The 14,126-nt window shown below is 44.0% G+C and overlaps 1 protein-coding gene across 3 annotated transcripts in view; it reads right to left on the reverse strand.

Annotated features, from left to right (window-relative positions):
- Positions 1-14,126, reverse strand: part of iqsec1a (IQ motif and Sec7 domain ArfGEF 1a) — a 107,421-nt gene that overhangs the window by 70,172 nt on the left and 23,123 nt on the right. The window lies entirely within an intron of this gene.

The raw sequence follows: 14,126 nt of genomic DNA on the forward strand, positions 1-14,126 counted from the left end.
CACTCACCCTGTCACTCACTCATTGACACCTGTGGACAAGTTCACACACTCACCCAATCACACACACACTCCACATGTGAGTTTGTGTTGCTGCCTAATGTCCACTGACTCCTGGTAGTGCTCAGGACCAAGCTCGACCCTAATCAGGATGAAGTAGTTACAGAAGACGAATGACTGAATGAATGATCTGCAGGTTGACGTTCTCCTGATTGCAGCTCTAGTGTTAACGCATGTCCATTTTCATGTTCCAGAAACCGCAAAAGTCATGTGAGTCTATTAGAGATTACTCCACCAATTCCCCTGAGGTGAGCCGTGTGAAGATCTAAGCTTCCAGTTCGGTTTAAACTTCCATTCTGAGTGCTACCCATCAGCTTCCCTCTGTTTTAGAAAAACACATCCACACTACGACCAGCCCAGCGAGACTGGACACAAGACTAGCTCACCTCACCTTTTTTAGCATCCACATGTACACAAATAAGAACGCTGCCTACCTCTTACACTCCTTGAGTCTACGGAGACGGGAAGAGAAGAAGAGAGGAGCCCTCTATCAACCAGCAACAGACGAGAACCAGCCACAGAAGAGAGAGAGAGAGAGAGAGAGAGAGAGAGAGAGAGAGAGTCCGTTTCACACTCAACTGACCCACAGCATGAAAAACTGACCACTCAGCTGTATGAGTGAGACCTCGCACCCGCCCTCTCTCTCAAGCCTATTGACTGTGTGCGCTATAAAACGGCCTCATCTCATTTCACCCTATTCCTCCTATAGCTCCTGAGGCTACCACTCATTACTCCACACTCTCCATTAATCTCTCTCTCTCTCTCTCTCTCTCTCTCTCTCCCCCCCCCCCCGGTTAATAATTAACTGACACAAGGACTGACCCTAAATTTCCAAAGGCTTATAAAACATCTTGAATGTACAATAGATTTAGTAATAAATATATACTTAACATTAATAATAATATCACATTACAAAAATAACTGGATATAATTTACACAGATCAGCCATAACATTAAAGCTATTAAAGACTATAGAGGTGCATTTTGTAGATCTACTGTTAGAGACCGTTTGTTCTGCATACTTTATTAACCCCATTTCACTCTGGTCTTCAATGGTCAGGACCCCCACAGGACCACCCCAGAGCCCCAGATTTGGGCGGTGGGTCATTCTCAGTGCTGCAGTGACACTGGTGGCAGAATTAAACTCCTCAGTTACATTGGATTGGAACTAGTTCACCACTCAAAAATATCCAGTCGACAGCGTCCTGTGTCAACTGATGATACTTTAATATTATGGGTAACCATTGTATATTATTGACCCAGATAATTCACAAAATACTCAGGAAAGCTTGGAGTGTGTGTGTCACCCATCCAGCCATCCAGTGCAGGCCAGCACAGCAAGCCCTGTGCCTCTGTGACTTTCCTGGACGTCCACTTTCTGTCTTCTCAGCTTCCTTTCCATGAACGAGGGAAGTTCTCTGTTCTTTTTTAACCCAGCGGTTTGTTGGCCAAGCTGTTAACACATTGGAGAAACCCAGGGGAAACTGCTGTGCTCTCGCATGTGTCTCTGATTCAGTCTCAGGAAGAGGACAGCCCTACAGCTGCAGTTACATAACTAATAAAGTAAGACTATGTAAAGACACAGTCAGGCTCCGTCCCCCTCAGGACAGGTCTTCAAGAGCTGAACTGAAGGCCACTATATTGTTAAAAGCATTCGCTCGTCTGACTTCGCACGCTTATGAACTTGAGTGACATCACATTCTTAATCCATAGGGTGTTATATGATGTCAGCCCACCCTTTGCAGCTATAACAGCTTCACCTCTTCTGGGAAGGCTTTCCATGAGGTTTAGGAGTGTTTTATGGGAATTATTGACCATCCAGAAGTGCATGTGTGAGGTCAGACACTGATGATGGACGGGGCCTGGCTCACAGTCTCAGCTAGAATTCATCCCAAAGGTGTTCTATTGGGTTGAGGTCAGGGCTCTGTGCAGGGTTGGTCAAGTTCTTCCACACCAAACTCGCTCATCCGTGTCTTTACGGACCTTGCTTTGTGCACTGGTGCACAGTCATGTCATCTAGACCAAATAGTCAAATTCGCAGATGACACCACGGTGATAGGCTTGATTACAGATAATAATGAAACAGCCTACCGGGATGAAGTACAGCATCTGTCCTTGTGGTGCCACAATGATAACCTGGTACTAAACACGCTCAAAACAAAGGAGATCATCATGGACTTCAGACGGACTAGGAACCAAGCTCACGCCCCCATTTATATCAACGGAACTGCGGCGGATCAGGTGCCCCGTTTCAAGTTCCTTGGTCTCCACATTTACAATGATCTCACCTGGTTCTTGAACTCCTCCGTCCTCATCAAAAAGGCGCAGCAGCGCCTCTATTTTCTTCGGAGTCTGAAGAAAGCTCACTTGTGTCCCAGGATACTAGTGAACTTTTACCGCTGTACCATCGAGAACATACTTACCAACTGCATCTCTGTATGGTACGGCAGTTGCTGTGCTGCAGACCGCAAAGCTCTCCAGCGGGTGGCAAAAACAGCACAGCACATCATAGGCACCGAATTACCTACCATCGAGGACATCTACAATAAACGCTGCCTGGGCAGGGCAAGAAACATCGTCAAGGACATCACCCACCCAAATCATGGACCTTTCAGCCTTTTACCATCTGGCAGACGTTACAGGAGCCTCCGTTCCCGCACTAACAGGCTTTGTAACAGTTTTTTTCCTGAGGCTGTTATCCGGATGAACACTATCCAGGCACTTTAAATAAACATTGCACAATCATTACATTGCACCTTCTGTAAAGTTGTATTTAATTTATCCCTCAGTACTTAATGCATCACCTACACAATGTTACTTTGTTTATATTTTTTATATTTCAATATGTATATATGGTTACTTTAACTTCCATAATCATAATGTCATATCACAACTGCACTTTATGTAAATTATGTAAATAATGTTATATATTGCACTTCTGGTTAGATGCTAACTACATTTCATTGGCCCTGTACTTGTACTCTGCACAATGACAATAAAGTTGAATCTAATCTAATCTAATGTTGAAACAGGAAGGGGCTGTCCCCAAATATTTCCCACAACATTGGGAGCATTAAATTATCCAGACTGGTTCTACAGTAATGTTGTACTAAGCCCCACCCCCCTCAGGGCACCACAGCCAAATCAGCATCGTCACAGGTCGAGTACAGAAATTCACGTTGAAGTTCACTGAACTTGGTGAAAAGTTTCACTCACAAATTATATTTGGCCCGGATGTCTGCATTGTCAAATGAATGGGATTTCACTTGCGAAATTCCTCTGACTAAAGTGTGATCTCAGCTAAAGTCCAAGATGTCAGAATGACACTTTACTGAAGGAGTCACTGTAAAACTGTAAAACAGGATAAAAATGATTATTGCCATAGATCCTGGAAAAGAAACTCCACCCTAAATCATCCCAGAGGAACTGAAAAGACCACTTCAGAAAACACAGCTCCATAGCCCAGAGCTGGGGGCTGTATACACCTCCATCCTCCACTTGGCATTTGGCACGTTGAGTTTAAAAGAAGGAATGAAACGTGATACTTTAATAGTCTATTAAACTAGGTGCCTTGCTCAAGGGCACTGAGCGTACTTCCCCTTATTCCCATGCCCCATTTTTTAGTTTCTCTAACATTTAGCCTCATGTTCAGCTGCTCCAGAGCATCAGATTGTCTTTAATGCTGTGAACTACATTCACACAACTGCCCACCTGTGTCCAGAAAGGTCCACTCTCATTATAAGAGTTGTATAAGGGGCTTTTTATGACTCTGCTTTGAGCAACTTACACTGAACATGACGTTCAAACTGTCTGCACGCTTTCCACAAAATGATGCAAATGTCTATTAAAGCCCAGAGTGGAACAATAGAAGCCATTATTCGAAATAAAGATGTAAACAACTACACGCTACACTAAAACCCAGCTCATTTATTACCCCCGCTCCCTCGAATGGCAGCCAATTATGCGAGAACATAAAGAGACCGAGAGGAGGCCAGAACTCTCTGCAGGGGTTAGGGGAGAGGAGCCAGAACGGGGCCAGGGTAAAGGGAAGTAGAGCTTATGTACACAGCCAGAGCACAAGGCTAACGGCCGCTCCCTCCACTCGGCTGTGGACGGGTCCGTATCATGTTCTCTGCGCTCATCTGAACACAGCTGGAGACGACAAGCACATCAAGAGCTTTACAGAAAGAACATCTGGCTCCAACAGCGAACACACACCAGCCAAAGTCTTCACTTAAAGGGACGATATGTAATATTATGACCTCAAAATTACAGCTTCAACATTATTGTGATGCTCCACTGAGCTGTAGTAGGGAGGATACAGCCTCTGTTGTTGCTACGCCGGGCTGAGCACTGCAGAAACCACACTATGTACATATTGGGGTAGGGTTCGTTCTGGATCAGACCACTCCAACTCATTCCAAAGGTATCAGATGATGCTCCATCACTCCAGAAAAGTTGCACTGCTCCACAGACTAATGCTGTGGTGATTTAAACTCAACACGGTGAACTAAGGCTCATGTGCAGCTGTTCCAGAACATGATATTTCAATGTGTAGCCTTGTTTGAAGATCATACAGCCTGTATTCAGTATCATTTATCAGCTGAAATCACTCCTAAAAAAATCAGAGTGTGATACTGATGGTGGCTGGGGGCAAGGGAGTGAAAAGATGATGTTAAAGCAGACCCCCACCCCCCAAACACACACTCTTATACACTTTAACACAAACTGAATCATTCATGAGCCTCACATCTGTCAGAATATGCCTCTAAACAGAGCAGAGCCTTCCAAACTCCAGCACAGAAAAGAGAAACTGTTAGCACCACACTTCCACTGGTAAAAGAGAGGGATTCAGCATGGGCCAGAGTGTGTGGCCATTTTTCTGACCTCCAGAGGGGGCAAGAAGCTCGCAGATCAGACTCTGCCTCACCTACAGGCACAGCGATGATGATAAACTTTGAGACATGGTGGTGTAACCCTAAGCAAGCTTGCACACAAGTTCAGGGGAAAAATAAAAATAAAAAAACACAAGCTGAAATAGGTTGCAATCATGGTGCAATATTTTAACAGACCACAAGCACATGGACACACAGCAAAACCACAGTAAAGGAGTGATTATAAAGCTGCATTGTGTCAAATGTGTGGGTTCAAATCAATAGAAGCTGCATTGTTGGGTCTAGATGAAAAATATTGATGAAAAATAGTGTCCTCCTTCTGTCCTTTCACACAGACAATGCACCCTGTCCTTCCATGTGTGTGTTTGGACTGTGGGAGGAAGCAGGAGGACATGGAAGAAACACACACACTTCTCCCTGTGTCTGCGTGGGTTTCCTCCGGGTGACTGTCTGTGAGGAGTGTAGTGTTTTCTCCCTGTGTCTGTGTGGGTTTCCTCTGGGTGACTGTCTGTGAGGAGTGTGGTGTGTTCTCCCTGTGTCTGTGTGGGTTTCCTCCGGGTGACTGTCTGTGAGGAGTGTGGTGTGTTCTCCCTGTGTCTGTGTGGGTTTCCTCTGGGTGACTGTCTGTGAGGAGTGTGGTGTGTTCTCCCTGTGTCTGCGTGGGTTTCCTCCGGGTGACTGTCTGTGAGGAGTGTGGTGTCTTCTCCCTGTGTCTGCGTGGGTTTCCTCCGGGTGACTGTCTGTGAGGAGTGTGGTGTGTTCTCCCTGTGTCTGCGTGGGTTTCCTCCGGGTGACTGTCTGTGAGGAGTGTGGTGTGTTCTCCCTGTGTCTGCGTGGGTTTCCTCCAGGTGACTGTCTGTGAGGAGTGTGGTGTGTTCTCCCTGTGTCTGCGTGGGTTTCCTCCGGGTGACTGTCTGTGAGGAGTGTGGTGTGTTCTCCCTGTGTCTGCGTGGGTTTCCTCCGGGTGCTCCGGTTTCCTCCCATGGTCCAAAAACACACGTTGGTAGGTGGATTGGCGACTCAAAAATGTCCATAGGTGTGAGTGTGTGAGTGAATGTGTGAGTGTATGTGTTGCCCTGTGAAGGACTGGCGCCCCCTCCAGGGTGTATTCCTGCCTTGCGCCCAATGATTCCAGGTAGACTCTGGACCCACCGCAACCCTGAACTGGATAAGGGTTACAGATAATGAGTGAATGAATGTTTAATGTTAGAACCTGTCTGCATTCTAAGGCTTCGGAACCACTGCCACTCGAGGGAGCTCATTATAACAATATGTAAGAGTGCGTTTGAGTGTGTGTGTCTCTGTGTGTGTGTGTGTGTGTGTGTGTGTGTGTGTGTGTAGTCAGTTTGATTACTGATTTCAAAACAACAGCGATCAAGAGAAAACTGCTGCTGAAATAACTGCTGGAACTTTTCAAACAGTTTTTGTTTGTTGTTGTTGTTACTTCATTTAACAAAGGTGTCAAAAACATCTTTATTCTCACAAGCCAAATTAATCCATAAAGTAAACAAAAAAACTGTTATTTAATCCATGGTAATAACAAAACTCAGTGTCAGTGACATCATGTCCACAAGTGTGTAGACACCCTTTTTAATTAGGGAATTGTACCCCTGTTTAATCATCTCCATTATCTCCATGAAATGAACACTGCATTTAAGGTTACGATGATAAGTAGCGTCTAAATATTTATGGACATGTTTTAAAAATGTATATATTTATTTATTTTAAAATTACACAGCAGTTTAGCAAAATTGTGTCTCTGCATTTAACCCATCCCTGGCAATGAAAATACACACACACACACACACAGAGTGTAAATAGGTTGTGGATAAAAAGCTGAGAGTAAACAACACTGTTTTCCAACAGCGGTGTGGATTTCTGGGATTAGACTGGACTGTAATTTTTCACAGTTCATTAATAATGAACTGTAATTAAAGAGGAACATGGCCGCCTGGTGTTTGAGAAACTATAAACACAAAATGGAGGCACACAGACAGAGGCCTGGAGGTAAACATGATTAGCATCGTGTTTTTCATTTTGATGTTGAGATGACCAAGAGTGTTTTGACTTTCACACAGTTCATTTTACCATGTTTACTTTTAGCATTAACAAGTAGCTTGTCGAGTCACCTATTTAAGGTGCTCTACTTAAGGTGGAACCTTAAATTGCAATAAGAAGCTAACTTCAGCCTTTTTTAAAGTCGCACTATTTAAGGTGGGATATACAATTCTAATAAGGAGCTGATTCATAAAATCATTCTTTTAAGGTGGAACATGAAATTCTGTCAAGAAGCTACATTCAGCCTTGTAACGTCGTCCATTTCAGGTAAACTTCTTAAGGTGGAACATAGCATTCTAACAAGAAGCTAACTTCAGCATCAACATAATCTCACCCATTTAAGGTGGAACATGAAATTCTGTCAAGAAGCTACATTCAGCCCCGTAACGTCGTCCATTTCAGGTAAACTTCTTAAGGTGGAACATAGCATTCTAACAAGAAGCTAACTTCAGCATCAACTTAATCTCACCCATTTTAGGTGGAACATGAAATTCTGTCAAGAAGCTACATTCAGCCCTGTAACGTCGTCCATTTCAGGTAAACTACTTAAGGTGGAACATAGCATTCTAACAAGAAGCTAACTTCAGCATCAACATAATCTCACCCATTTAAGGTGGAACATAAAATTCTGTCAACAAGCTACATTCAGCCCTGTAACGTCATCCATTTCAGGTAAATTACTTAAGGTGGAACATAGCATTCTAACAAGAAGCTAACTTCAGCATCATCATAATCTCACCCATTTAAGGTGGAACATGAAATTCTAACAAAAAACTAAATTTGGCGATATAAATTAATCATGTTAAGGTGCACTACTTAAGGTGGGGCACGCAATTCTATAAAAATGTTGCTCAATCTCATAAAGTTGCCCATTTAAGGTGGAAAAAGAAACTACAACATAGCTGCCCTCTTGTTTAAAGTGAAATAGAATCATCCTTGAATATCATGGTGGATAAGAGGCTAATTTTAATATGTTCTTGGTTTGTTTCCTGGTTATTAATATTTCAGTGTGATTCTGCTCTGACTGTGACTGTGAGGTTTGGAAACTGGGAGGCCAAGGGATGCTTATAATGTTAATCATGCATAAATCTAAAGAGCTGCTAAAGCTCAGGGGTGCTCTTTTGCCGCTGTGAGTAGACTCTTGGGTGAAACAGTACACATCAGAGCGTTTACAATAGATTATTCATTATAGATCATTTTACATTGGGTAGATGACTTTATCAGGGCTTGCTTTTAAACTAAACCAGTCCTCTCAAGTTCTTGACCAGGGCCCTTTGTTGGAGAAAGACTGTCCTCCAGATCTGAGAGTGAACCTCTGAACATCAGTGACATCAATTACAACCTCCTTCAAAAGAATAATCAGCACTGAACGACCAATAGAATCAGCTCAGCTCCGGGGGCCCAGAGATTTATCGAGCACTTAACTTCCTCTCTGTCTCAGTTAATGAAGACGATCCACTGCTGCCTCCAGCACGTGCTCCAGAAACACACACACACACACACACACACACACACACAGGCACATGGATATTTTCATATACACACACAAGCTCATACCAGATGAACACACACACACACACACACACACAAATTAAAAACACAGATAAAAACAGACAAATATTGCACTCAAATATTAAACATCACCATGTCCCACTGAGAGCCACTGCTCCCCACTAATCACACCCAGATCCAGCAACCTGGGAGAGTGAGACAACCACGTCCTCCACACACAGGAAGCCAGTCCCTACCTTTTTTCACATTTTATTCACACTGCCGCTAATATGACATCACCTGGTAGCTCAACACGCTTGGAGGAGCACACCAACTGCCTAGATCTATCACATCATCACCTCTAGACAGATGCCTTTGATGGCTAGCTGTGTGTGGTGGGAAGAGAGAGAGAGAGAGAGAGAGAGAGAGAGAGAAAGAGAATACTCTCTTGACTAGGACTAGGAAATGCTACATCAACACTACAGCATTTTATTGAATAAATCAAAACAAAGTGACAAATCACATTTATGGTGGGATTAATACAAGTGACATGCATTATGTATGTATTCATTTACATTGCTGCACTCCCTGAAATAGCTTGCCCCCACACTTTGGAAACCACTGCTGTAGGGCATTGTTTATAAAGCCACAGGACGCCTACATTAGCCATCTGTAAGTCTTATTCCAAATGACAGTTGATATAACATTGTCTCAGCTGAAACAAACAACAGCAAGATGTATCTTTTCCTACAGCATTTATTTACACTAATATTTATTATATTGCTATTATAAAACTAGAATATTTATTTCTAAAGCTGATTGGTGCCATAATCATTACTGACCTGGGAGGGCATCAGTTAAAATGGACAGACAAGGTGTACTCAGACGGGACTAAAATAACCGAGACACTAAAGACACCTCCTCATGTCCAAACAGGCCTTTGGAACATTTGTGATTGCAACAGTGATGCACCACTACAAATGCAGCCTCTTGTTGTAGATGTGTGTGGAATTTGTAAATAAGGCCAAAGCCACTGGTTCCTGTGAATTCCAGATGTGCCCGTACATTGCTCTTTCTACACAACGCCTCCGCCTGCTGTTCCTACTCTGAACGGAACAACAGAGGGAGCACCCACTACTGAGAGAGGACTCAGCTGAAGAATCCTGAGTTTAGGCAAACACCACACACACACACACACACACACACACACACACACACACTGCACTGCAGCAACATGAGCTCATCTGCCAGGCTCCACCCCCTCTGCTCACGTGCCGTTATGTAAGTCAATGCAGTCTGAGCACACACGCACCAAAAGGCACCAGAGAGAGAGAGAGAGAGACACTAAAAGAGGACCACAATATAAAATATGACGAGTGAGCAAGAGTGGGGGAGAGACAGAGAAAGAGAGAGAGACCGAGGGAGAGACTAAAAGAGGGACAAAATCAGAAATATGAAGAGCAAGAGAGACACACAGAGAGAGAGAGAGAGAGAGAGAGAGAAGGAGAGCCTCCAGAACACCTGCAATCTCTCATTCCCCTCAGCTACACACTCCATCACAGCACAGAGGGCAGTCCCTCTCCAGCCCCCATCAAGAACCCATCAGGGCCAGGAGAGGTCCCTCAGAAACACCTACAGTGGCAGTAACCCCAGTGTCCAGTGGACGTGGAGTACATGTGTCTGTTCAAACAAACCCAAAAACATGGAGGAGGTGAACTGGCTGCTCTAAAAAATCTGTGTGAGTGAATGAGTGTGTATGTGAATGAATGTGTATATATATGTATGTCCAGTTTAAGGGGGGGGGGTCTATAAACGTGTTATAAAACTTTAACAAACAAACAAACAATAAATAAAAACCTCCACTGCCCTTTCTTTACCCCTCCTTTATCCCTTATTTTCTTACTGATGTAAATGGGTTGTAATTCTGGCCGGCTGCCAACGCTGAAACACTGCTTATAACTTCAGCATGAATGGGAGGAGTCAAGCAGCTGGGGGCTTTACAGAAACCATCCTCAGCAGGCAGCAGGAGAAGGCTTTGTTCGGCCGCTGCTGTAAGTTCTGCATTGGTCCGCGGTGCTACTGAGTGTGTATGAGGGTGAGTGAGTGAGCGAGACAGGATGTGAGTGAGTGAATGAGTGTGTGAGCGAGTGAGTGAGTTATGAGCTAGTTCCATGGGGTGCTTTGCTTTAAACAATATCTGCAGTGTGTATGATTTAATATCATTCATTTCCCATCAGAAAAGTGGGATGCAACACTGATTTCTATGTTCACAGTTTATTTAATTAAAGAATAAAAGCAATTCCTAAAAAAAATACTTACTACTACATACTAACATCGGATATTTCCTCTGTCTGCTCTTTTTTTCGCTGAAAAACACGAACTAAGATGAGGACATTGCTCTATTCCTGCTTCATCGGTGGGTTATATTAAATTATTTTTCCTGTAGATGGAACTGACTCTAAATTCAGGAGAGTGCTAACTGCATGAAAGTAAACGCAGATTTAAAGTGCTACAAATCTTAACAACTTACAGGTAAGTTAAAAATACAAAGTTTTTGTGGTAGTTTATACAGTGAAAAAAAACAGACAGATAAGTAAAACTTTAGCCACGAAGAAACAACTCGATTTTACCCTCAACTACACCATTCCACCTTAAAGACTAAGCACCACTTAATGGACCTCCATGAATATTCCACATTATTGTAGTTACTGACAGATATAAGTATGAATTAAAATGAAAATAGCAGCTTAATTTGCTTTAAAACTGACAATTTTATTAAATTGACCGAAAAACCCGAGCTTGCTACGAAAATTCTTGAACGCGACCGTGACGTCACTGGTGGACAACAGCTGAACAACGCCGAGGTAAAACACCGTAATGACTGACTGTTATGACGGTATCTAGCTAAATAACCAACATTATTCATGACAATAGCCTAGCAATAAGCTAAACTCAAATGTAGAGGTACCGTTATTCTTGTAAATGTGATCGAAGTCGAACTCGAATTCATCCGACACTATAAACCTCCGTAATGCAGCTACGTAGCCGAGTATAATCTGAGCACCGAGTTTAGCGAGTCAAGCTAACGTTAACTAACACCAACTAAAACAGGCGAAGTGAGTGTCCTTACCCTGTTTACCTCCATGTTACAGAGGCTCTTGAACACCTTTCGTTGGTGTCCTTACATGCCCATATTGTTGGAAAAGCGCCAGTGAAATGAGCTACAGATAACGGAGTGAGCGGATGGTCCTTTCCAAAGTGCCCGTTTAAAGTGGACAAATTTAGTCCATTTTCTGGATATTTTGGGATCTTTGGGCCATTTGTTCACAGATGTCCCACTGTACATTGAATGATTGCAGCCAAAAACAACACACCTTTTTGTCATTTTGCATTAAATTAAGTGCAGCTTCTAGAGTTGTTGTCCACCATCTACGTCACAGGCAAGACGCCTATTAGAGTTTCCCAACACCGTTGGGGGGGGGGGGGGACCAACGGTCTTTTAAACCTTATTCCTTGAATTAGTAAGAAATAACATGTTTTCTGACGATCAATAAACACAAGTTAGGAACTCAAACTCCACTGTATTTATTTGTTTGACACTTTCATAGAGCTGGTGCTTAGCCTTTAACAATGTGGAGCTTCTGAGCATAAACAACCCAGAAAACAGCATTTCCCCACAACCGTAGATGTACCCTTTAAGTTACTTGTGTACAATTGTGTTGAAGAGTCTAATGGCTGAACACAGAGTAGAAGAGTGCCCTCTAGTGGTCGGGAGTTTAAACACAACACAGAATGAACCACTGCCACATAGCACTGCATTCTTAAAAACATGTGTTTTTAAGAATACATAATTTTGTGATACACAAGTGTATCGATATTTTCTTACACCCCTAGTTGGAAGGCCCCAGATTCACACATTAATGTGCACATACGCTGTACAATGACTTTCTATAACATCTATCCTTTATAGCAAATAACATTATGTGACTCTTGAAACAGAAACCAGCACAGATCACACACCACAGGCTGACTGTGGATTTACGCTGTGGTTGAGTGCGATACTCACCACCATGGGGTCACTCCTCTTTCTGTGAGGCTTCAGAACGGATGTTACAGCACCACACAGTGAGTGAATTTAATTTTCACAGAAGTCCGTGCTCTCACTCGTGATGACTTCAGAACTGAACACAGAGCCCTCAGCTGCAGACACAAGAGCAGCTCTGTGTTCTCCCTCAGACATCACACAGACGTATATTCCCTCACTCCAGAGCCTCCATCCTAAGCTCCGTCTGCGGTCGACCCACCCACACACCAGCGGCTGTGGCGGAGCTGGAGGCTCGGGGCCAGGTGTCACGTTAGCAGTGAGCCGTGGAAAATAAAAGCCCTGGCTGAGCCCCGGGTCAGGGATATATCAGACGGATATATGATCCGATCAGGTTCCCCGGGTTCGAGTGTCACCACGGTCCTGCACAGTAAAGCACACTCCTGGAACAGGGCAGGGTTTCAGCTGCCATCTGCCTCTCCACCAGACGTATGTACACAGTTTATCAAGGAGAGGGAAATATACATCAAACTAAATCTGTGTATATTTTTCTTTAATTGATTGAGGCATTAAAAAAAACTTTATTTTTTTGGGAAAAAGCTCATGTACAAAGTAAATGTAGCTCTGCATTTTTAGGTCATTTCCTGAAGCACTGAGCGTGGAACTTTAATACAAAATAAATGTTTATATTTTCAAACATGTCCATAAACTTTACCATAAAAATGAAGAAACTGTTCTTTTCCCAGTGACAATTCATATTTTTATCAAATTCAATGTGCAATATACGCTCAGGGTGACTGTCTGTGAGGAGTGTGGTGTGTTCTCCCTGTGTCTGTGTGGGTTTCCTCCGGGTGACTGTCTGTGAGGAGTGTGGTGTGTTCTCCCTGTGTCTCATGGGTTTCCTCCGGGTGACTGTCTGTGAGGAGTGTGGTGTGTTCTCCCTGTGTCTCATGGGTTTCCTCCGGGTGACTGTCTGTGAGGAGTGTGGTGTGTTCTCCCTGTGTCTGTGTGGGTTTCCTCCGGGTGACTGTCTGTGAGGAGTGTGGTGTGTTCTCCCTGTGTCTCATGGGTTTCCTCCGGGTGACTGTCTGTGAGGAGTGTGGTGTGTTCTCCCTGTGTCTCATGGGTTTCCTCCGGGTGACTGTCTGTGAGGAGTGTGGTGTGTTCTCCCTGTGTCTGCGTGGGTTTCCACCGGGTGACTGTCTGTGAGGAGTGTGGTGTGTTCTCCCTGTGTCTGCATGGGTTTCCTCCGGGTGACTGTCTGTGAGGAGTGTGGTGTGTTCTCCCTGTCTGTGTCTGCGTGGGTTTCCTCCGGGTGACTGTCTGTGAGGAGTGTGGTGTGTTCTCCCTGTGTCTGCGTGGGTTTCCTCCGGGTGACTGTCTGTGAGGAGTGTGGTGTGTTCTCCCTGTGTCTGCGTGGGTTTCCTCCAGGTGACTACACGTTGGTAGGTGGATTGGTGACTCAATAGTGTCCGTAGGTGTGAGTGTGTGAGTGAATGTGTGAGTGTGTGTGTTGCCCTGTGAAGGACTGGCGCCCCCTCCAGGGTTTATTCCCTGCCTTGCGCCCAATAAGTCCAGGTATT

This window comes from Hoplias malabaricus, chromosome 5 (assembly GCF_029633855.1).
Source record: "Hoplias malabaricus isolate fHopMal1 chromosome 5, fHopMal1.hap1, whole genome shotgun sequence".
Taxonomy (NCBI): domain Eukaryota; kingdom Metazoa; phylum Chordata; class Actinopteri; order Characiformes; family Erythrinidae; genus Hoplias; species Hoplias malabaricus.